Source organism: Lathyrus oleraceus, chromosome 3, assembly GCF_024323335.1.
Source record: "Lathyrus oleraceus cultivar Zhongwan6 chromosome 3, CAAS_Psat_ZW6_1.0, whole genome shotgun sequence".
In the NCBI taxonomy this organism is placed as follows: domain Eukaryota; kingdom Viridiplantae; phylum Streptophyta; class Magnoliopsida; order Fabales; family Fabaceae; genus Lathyrus; species Lathyrus oleraceus.
The window spans coordinates 236325014-236331920 of NC_066581.1; the positions used below are offsets into that span (position 1 = coordinate 236325014).

At 39.4% G+C, this 6907-nt stretch overlaps 1 pseudogene; it reads right to left on the reverse strand.

Moving 5' to 3' along the window:
* Positions 1-6028: 6028 nt before the first annotated feature.
* Positions 6029-6128, reverse strand: LOC127133797 (uncharacterized; annotated as a pseudogene).
* Positions 6129-6907: the final 779 nt, after the last annotated feature.

Below are 6907 nucleotides of genomic sequence, written 5' to 3' on the forward strand. Positions count from 1 at the left end.
GCATGTGAACGGTAATGTGGTAATGTAGTGGTTGGCGCCACTTTTTATGCTTGTGGCAGGCGCCACTAGGGACTTGTGGCGGGCGCCATAGTCTTCACATAGGCGCCACAATCTTCACATGGGTGCCACAGCCTATGTGTGGCAGGCTCCACATGCAGTGTGGTTTGTTCTCATGTGTGGACCTCTTTATTACTTTGACCATAATTTTAATTTGAATTTTAGTTTACCGGCATAAAATAATGGTTTAATAATTAGTTATAAGAAAACCAACATAATATATAGGTAGGAACAATGAACATGATATAGTTAAATGAAATTAAAACGCAAAATTGAAGAATAAAAGGATGGAGTAGACGGGAAAAGGTAATATAATTTGTCTACTGGAATAAAAATAAATGAAGTAATTAAATAAATTTCCAATGTGTAAAAACAAATAACAATAAAACTCCAAACAAGAAAATAAAATAAAAGTCAGTAAATCGGTAATACTCCAATAAGTTAGCCATTACAGTGACGACTGGTAGGAGGAGCGAACGAGTAGAAGTGCTGGTAAATGTGATCCAGGTTCTCTGTCACTACATCCATAAAGTCGTGGAATTCCACACGCAAAGTGCTCAACTCGCCTCTCAGGTTGGCGATGTCTATCTGGATAGCTTCGATGGCAGCAACATGATCGGTAGGAGGTGCATCAGGTATAGCTAGGACTTGTGATTCAGCGTCAGAGAGAAAAGTATCATAGTGTTCGTAGATTTGGGGTGTCTCTGGATGAGAAGGTGGTGCATCTGGTGGTCCATCCAAATCATAGAGCCAATTGTTCCTATCATGTACACTCGTCCTATGGTCTGGCAGGGTAAACAGGTGTACTACTTGACGATTAATTAGAAATTCAAACACATCTGGTCCTAGGTTCCTAATGATACCCATCTTGAAACAAAATCTGATATTCATTGGTCGTATCCCACCTAAAGGGTTGAGCCTGATAAGTGGTTGTCTTAGTCCGATGGCATTTGCTATCATGGTCACTAAGCCTCCCATTAAGATTGGTCCATAGTTATCCTGTGTTGTACGATCCAAATTAGCTATCATGAATGTAGCGGCGTTAACAGGTCAGGCCTATGATGCACAATACATTATAAAGAGTTCTTCTTTGGACATAAAGGTTCTATTATGTTCCTTTCCAAATAAGGTGTAAGCTAGGATCTTATGAAAGTAACGAATGGCAGGGTTATGGATGTTCTCTGAATGCATAAGGTATGGCTCAGGATGGTCGTTTCCTGTGATGCTACCCTAAAAAAGATCTAATTGATGGTCTACAAGTCTGTCTTCCTAGGTAATGGTAAAGGTATCAGGACTATTAGGGCATCCTAGAAGTTCATCCATTTCTCTATGGGTGTAGCGGATGTCATTATCGAACAACCTAAAGGTGATGAGGCCTTTGTTAAATCCCATACCATGGTTTGGCAGGTACACTAGGGAGCTTAGGAATTCTAAAGTCAACCTACTGTAGGAACTAAATTTTCGTTTGATGGGGAAGGTGTCCCAGCCTAGTTGGTTAATTAGGAACATAACACTCTCTCTTATACCTAATTTGGTCATGGTGCGTCCATTTGGGTATAAAGTTAGTGTCGTTTCTCTCTGAGCTAGAGCCTTAAAACGTCTCCTTTGAGCTCTGCCTCTAAAGACTATATCCATGTAATCTACTTGTTGCATTGTGATGGTCAGTGGCTAGATAAATTTAAGTAGATACTGGCATTAAGTCAGTAATGGTTAATAATAAAGAAAAATACCGATTGACTTTATGAAAGAGAAGAAAAAAGAAAAAAATGGATAGATAAAAAATGATATTAATAAAATAGGAAATATTCACTATGTTTTATGTCGATAGCATGGCGACTCAGGAGTGTAAGTACTCATGGAGGTTCTTTCAAGGATGAATCCTCGGCCAAACTTTTAATTATCCTCGATTTCCATGGCCACTTATCAATCCATCTCTCATATCCGTCACCTTTTCTTCTTTTTCTTCTGCGAGGTAGTTTATCCTTCTGAACTTGTGGTGGTGGTTCTGGCTCTATCATGAGATCTACCTTTTCAGGTTTAGGTTCAATTTTTGCATCCACCACCTCAAAGTCTGGTTTTCCCCTTTTAATACTAATGAGTTCCCTAGTTTCATGGTCTTTTAATTTTCTCTTCTTGTTCAGGGTGTCAAATAGAGGTGCGATGTTTTCCGATAGCTCTTCATATCTTTCGGATTTGGGGTATACCTTGACTTTCACAGACCTTCGCGAGAAAGGAATTGGTGATTTATAGGGAGGAGTGTAATACCCCAAAATTTACCCTACAATTTTTCCTGAAAGAATGGGATTATGTTTCACACTTCATTGGCATCATACTAGGTCATACTCATTGCATACTGCATTAGTGACTTGGAAATCAGGTTTTGATTGATCACTCCTTAACAGAAGTAGCCCATACAAAGAAAGATTGAGAATTGGACTTCATTCTCTAAGTATACAAGTCTCAAGGGTGTCAGGGGGCTCCAGGTATCTTATTATGGTCCTCAGTTCATCAGTGAAGGATTCAGAGCTATTAGAGTGTTCATCTGGATTTAATCAGGGAATTAGGGTTTCATGGCTACCTGCAATAGGCAATGTTTGGTTGGAAGTTAAGGAGCTCATCCATGTCATGATTGGAGAGGCATCTTGGCCTAGGAAGACTCACAATTATCTCAGAAAGATCCATTGGCAAGCAGTGTAATTAGTTCCCGATCAATTTTACCCTAAAATTAGGATTTGGTATAAAATCAGTTTATTTGTGATTCTTTGGGTAAAACTCTTTTCCATGGCCCTCCATATGTCCACAAGGGTCTACATACAAAAAATCAGTTTTTTTTTAATTTGAGCCAGAAGTGCTACAATTGATCACTGGAATCGGGAATCAGACAGTTTGGGAAAAGTCAACTGTGGGGCCAGAAAAGTCAACTCCTGACTTTTTGAGAGTGGAATCTCAAAATTCATGCCTAGGGAAGCCTACATGTGAAATTTGATCAAGGTTGGATCATGGATTCGTCATTTAATCAGGAATTGGAAAAGTTACTTAATTTGGAAATGGTTGACTTTCCATTTTAGGCAAGTTTTTATGATTTTTGCACTCACTTTAAGCCCATTTTCGCTTGGTCTCAAAGAGGATTGTCCTCCGGTTAAGCAGAAGCTCAGAAGAACAAGACCAGAGATGGCTGCCAAGATAAAGGAAGAAGTGCAAAACAGTTGGATGCAGGGTTTTTAGCGGTTACAAATTATCCGCCATGGGTTGCAAATATCGTTCCAGTACCTAAGAAGGATGGAAATGTACAGATGTGTGTTGGCTACCGGGATCTGAACAGAGCTAGTCCTAAAGATGATTTCCCATTACCTCACATCGACGTTTTGGTGGATAACACGGCTCACTTCTCGGTATTCTCCTTTATGGATGGCTTTTCTGGCTATAATCAAATTAAGATGGCACCAGAAGACATGGAGAAGACAACTTTCATAACCCCATGGGGCACCTTCTGCTACAAGGTGATGCCGTTTGGTCTGAAAAATGCTGGGGCAACATATCAACGAGCTATGGTGATAACATGAAATTATATCACATTTTAAGACTTAATTTAATTAGATTATATTATCATTTACTTTAATTTATCCCATTTTATCAGATATTATGCAGTATTTCTTTTCTATTTACATCAGGTACCCATTTTGAAGCAAAAGTGAAAAAGGGAAGAAAAGGAGGTGTAAAAAGCAATAAAAAGGAAACAAATAACCAAGACCAAGCCCAGCCCAAAAGAAAGCGCACGTTGCCCCTGTGACGGGCGTCACAAGGGTTGTGACGAGCGTCACGCGAAGTAGCCTTGTGACGGACGTCACACATGGTGTGACGAGCGTCACACCAGTCCACTAGCTTTTTGGCGCAAGTTACGCTCTCAGAAGAATGGAAGTAACGTTGAGGACTTCGTGTCCTATTCCCAAGCCGTGTATTTAGCCATGCTGAAGACTCGTAGGAAACGCAAGGCAGTTACCAAGGCTATTATAAATAGCCATCTCCTCTCTTTGCCGTAGAGACAGTTTTTGCACGCTCGGTTTTGCGGAAGCTCTGCCAAATTTGCCTTTCACGCCTTTGCTTATTTTTCTTCCTTTCCAGCACTGTTCATTTTATTTATTTCTTTTGCAAGCTTTACTTTCTCTTTTCCCTTGCAATTTATCTTCCCCGTTTTTAGCTTTTAGATATTTTTCGCGTAATAGTTTCTACACCGGAAACTACTGTGCAACTTTATACCGGATTTAACCTTACGTTATATTCGAGTTTTATTTCCTTGATTTATTTTACTGTTTAATTGAAGAATCCAAGAACAAATCCTACCGGCTTGTGGTGGAGTGTTCAAGACCATTGTATTACGCATTCAGGTTCTTTAATTGTTATTTAATTTTTATGTTTTATTCTATTGTTTATTCATATTGCCTGCCTGGAATGAGTCTGTTTATGCATGATATAAATTCTTGTTTATTTAGCATGTCTGGCTAATTTGCCTAGGTATCGGTATGTAAAGTAAGCAGAATAAGGGGTCGAGACTGAGTCGGTTTATCTAAACTTAAAATCAAAATCAATCTTTTTATGGTCTCAACTTACAGGTTTAATAACAAGATTTTTTACCAAAGTAAAAGACATAAAGAAGTTAAAATCAATAGAGCGAGAGTTTGAGATTTTAACTGGACAGTGTAAGTTAGGCATTAATTCTAGATCAGGGCGAGAGCAAGTTTTAGAGTTAATTAAATTCTGACCTTTTCCAAAAAGTATTTTTAAAGATTGAATGTGAGGACGAGAGTTAAGCATTCGGATTTAATTGTATAACCTAAGTCAACAGAGCGAGAGTTTGAGATAAGGGTGTTTAAAACGGTCAGTATTTTCTTAAAAAGAGTTTCTGCAACTTTATTGTTTTCAAAATATGGTTTTTGACTTAATTATAAGTGACAGCAACATTAATATAAAATCATGGTTTATTCAACAGAGCGAGAGTTTGAGATAGAACCTTTAACCAATAAAGTTAACCGAAACGATTCATTTTAAAACCAAGAAACCGACAAAGACTTGATTCCCTAGTTTTGACGAATTACATACCGATATCCGTTTTATTAATATTTAATCTAGACATTAGTTTAGCTCTTAGTTTTTCCCCAAACAATCAAACATCTTCACCTTAGATTTACGTAGTAACTATAGATAACGGTATATCGATTCATAAGTCCCTGTGGGATCGATATCTTTTAAAACTACGCGATAGAACTGTGCACTTGCAGTTTGTATCCCATTCTCGACTCACCCAGTCGAGCGATCAAGTTTTTGGCGCCGTTGCCGGGGACTTTTATTCAATCGATATCGTAACTCTTCCGTTACGCTGTAGAGACTAAGGTTTCCTTTTCTTCTATTTTCTTTCTTTCGTTGATTTGTATGCCACGCACTCGCTCTCAAGGCGAACCGCTCTATTTACGAATCAACGACATCGAACTATATCTCCGAGTCTTACGACGAATTCGGGAATATCGTGCTGAAAACAATCTCCCTCCTATAGACCTTCCTGATCTCAAAGATTTTCCGTCTTTAACCGAGATGGCAGAACCAGCTCGTGCTCTTAGAGATTACGCCGCCCCATCGCAAGATGAACCGCATTCAAGTATTGCTCCGCCCGGAATCGAAGCAAACAACTTTGAACTTAAACCTTCGTTGTTGCAGGCTGTGCAACAGAACCAATTCTCTGGAAATCTTACCGAAGATCCAAACCTTCATTTATCCGTATTTGTCCAATACGCTGATACTGTTAAAGCTAATGGTGTCACTTCAGAGGCAATTCGACTTCGTCTTTTTCCTTTCTCATTAAGAGATAACGCTAGAAGATGGCTTCAATCTCTTCCTTCCAACTCAGTCACCACATGGAACGAGTTGAAGAAAGCTTTTCTTGCCCGATATTTTCCGCCAAGCAAAACAGCTATGTTAAGAGCCCAGATAAACGGATTTAAACAGAAAGACAACGAGTCTCTTTTCGAAGCATGGGAAAGATACAAAGACATGATGAGACTTTGCCCACACCATGGTTTGGAAGACTGGTTAGTAATTCACACATTTTATAATGGTCTCTTATACAATACAAGGTTAACAATAGACGCCGCTGCAGGTGGTGCACTAATGAACAAACCTTATGCTGATGCTTACCAGCTTATCGAGAGCATGGCCCAAAACCACTATCAGTGGGGAACCGAACGAACAACAGTGGAAAAACCTCAACCGAAAACTGGCATGTACGAGATAAGTAACCTTGATCACGTCAATGCAAAAGTGGATGCTTTGGTCCAGAAGATTGAAAGTTTAAACGTATCGCCTCCAGCAGCCGTGGTTGCTATAACTCAGAATTGCGAGGTCTGTGGAATCCAAGGCCACACTCCTGCGGAATGTCAACTCTTGACTGGAATCCAAACAGAGCAAGTAAACTATGCTCAAGGAAGCCCCTATTCGAATACCTATAACCCAAATTGGAAGAACCATCCAAACTTCTCATATAAGAGTAATAATGCTTTATACGCACCTGGACAGTCTCCAAATCAAGCCCCATCTATACCTCCAGGATATCAGAAACTGAATCCTAACAATAATACCCCTAGAAAATCCAACTTGGAAATCATGATGGAAAACTTTATAGCTTCCCAACAACAAACCAATAAAGATTTCTTAAACCAGAACATACACACTGGCGAACAACTTAAACAACTCGCAAGCAAAGTAGATGCCTTGGCTACCCATAACAAAATGCTGGAAACGCAAATATCTCAAGTAGCTCAACAACAAGCACCTACCGCTGCACCAACTGGTACATTCCCTG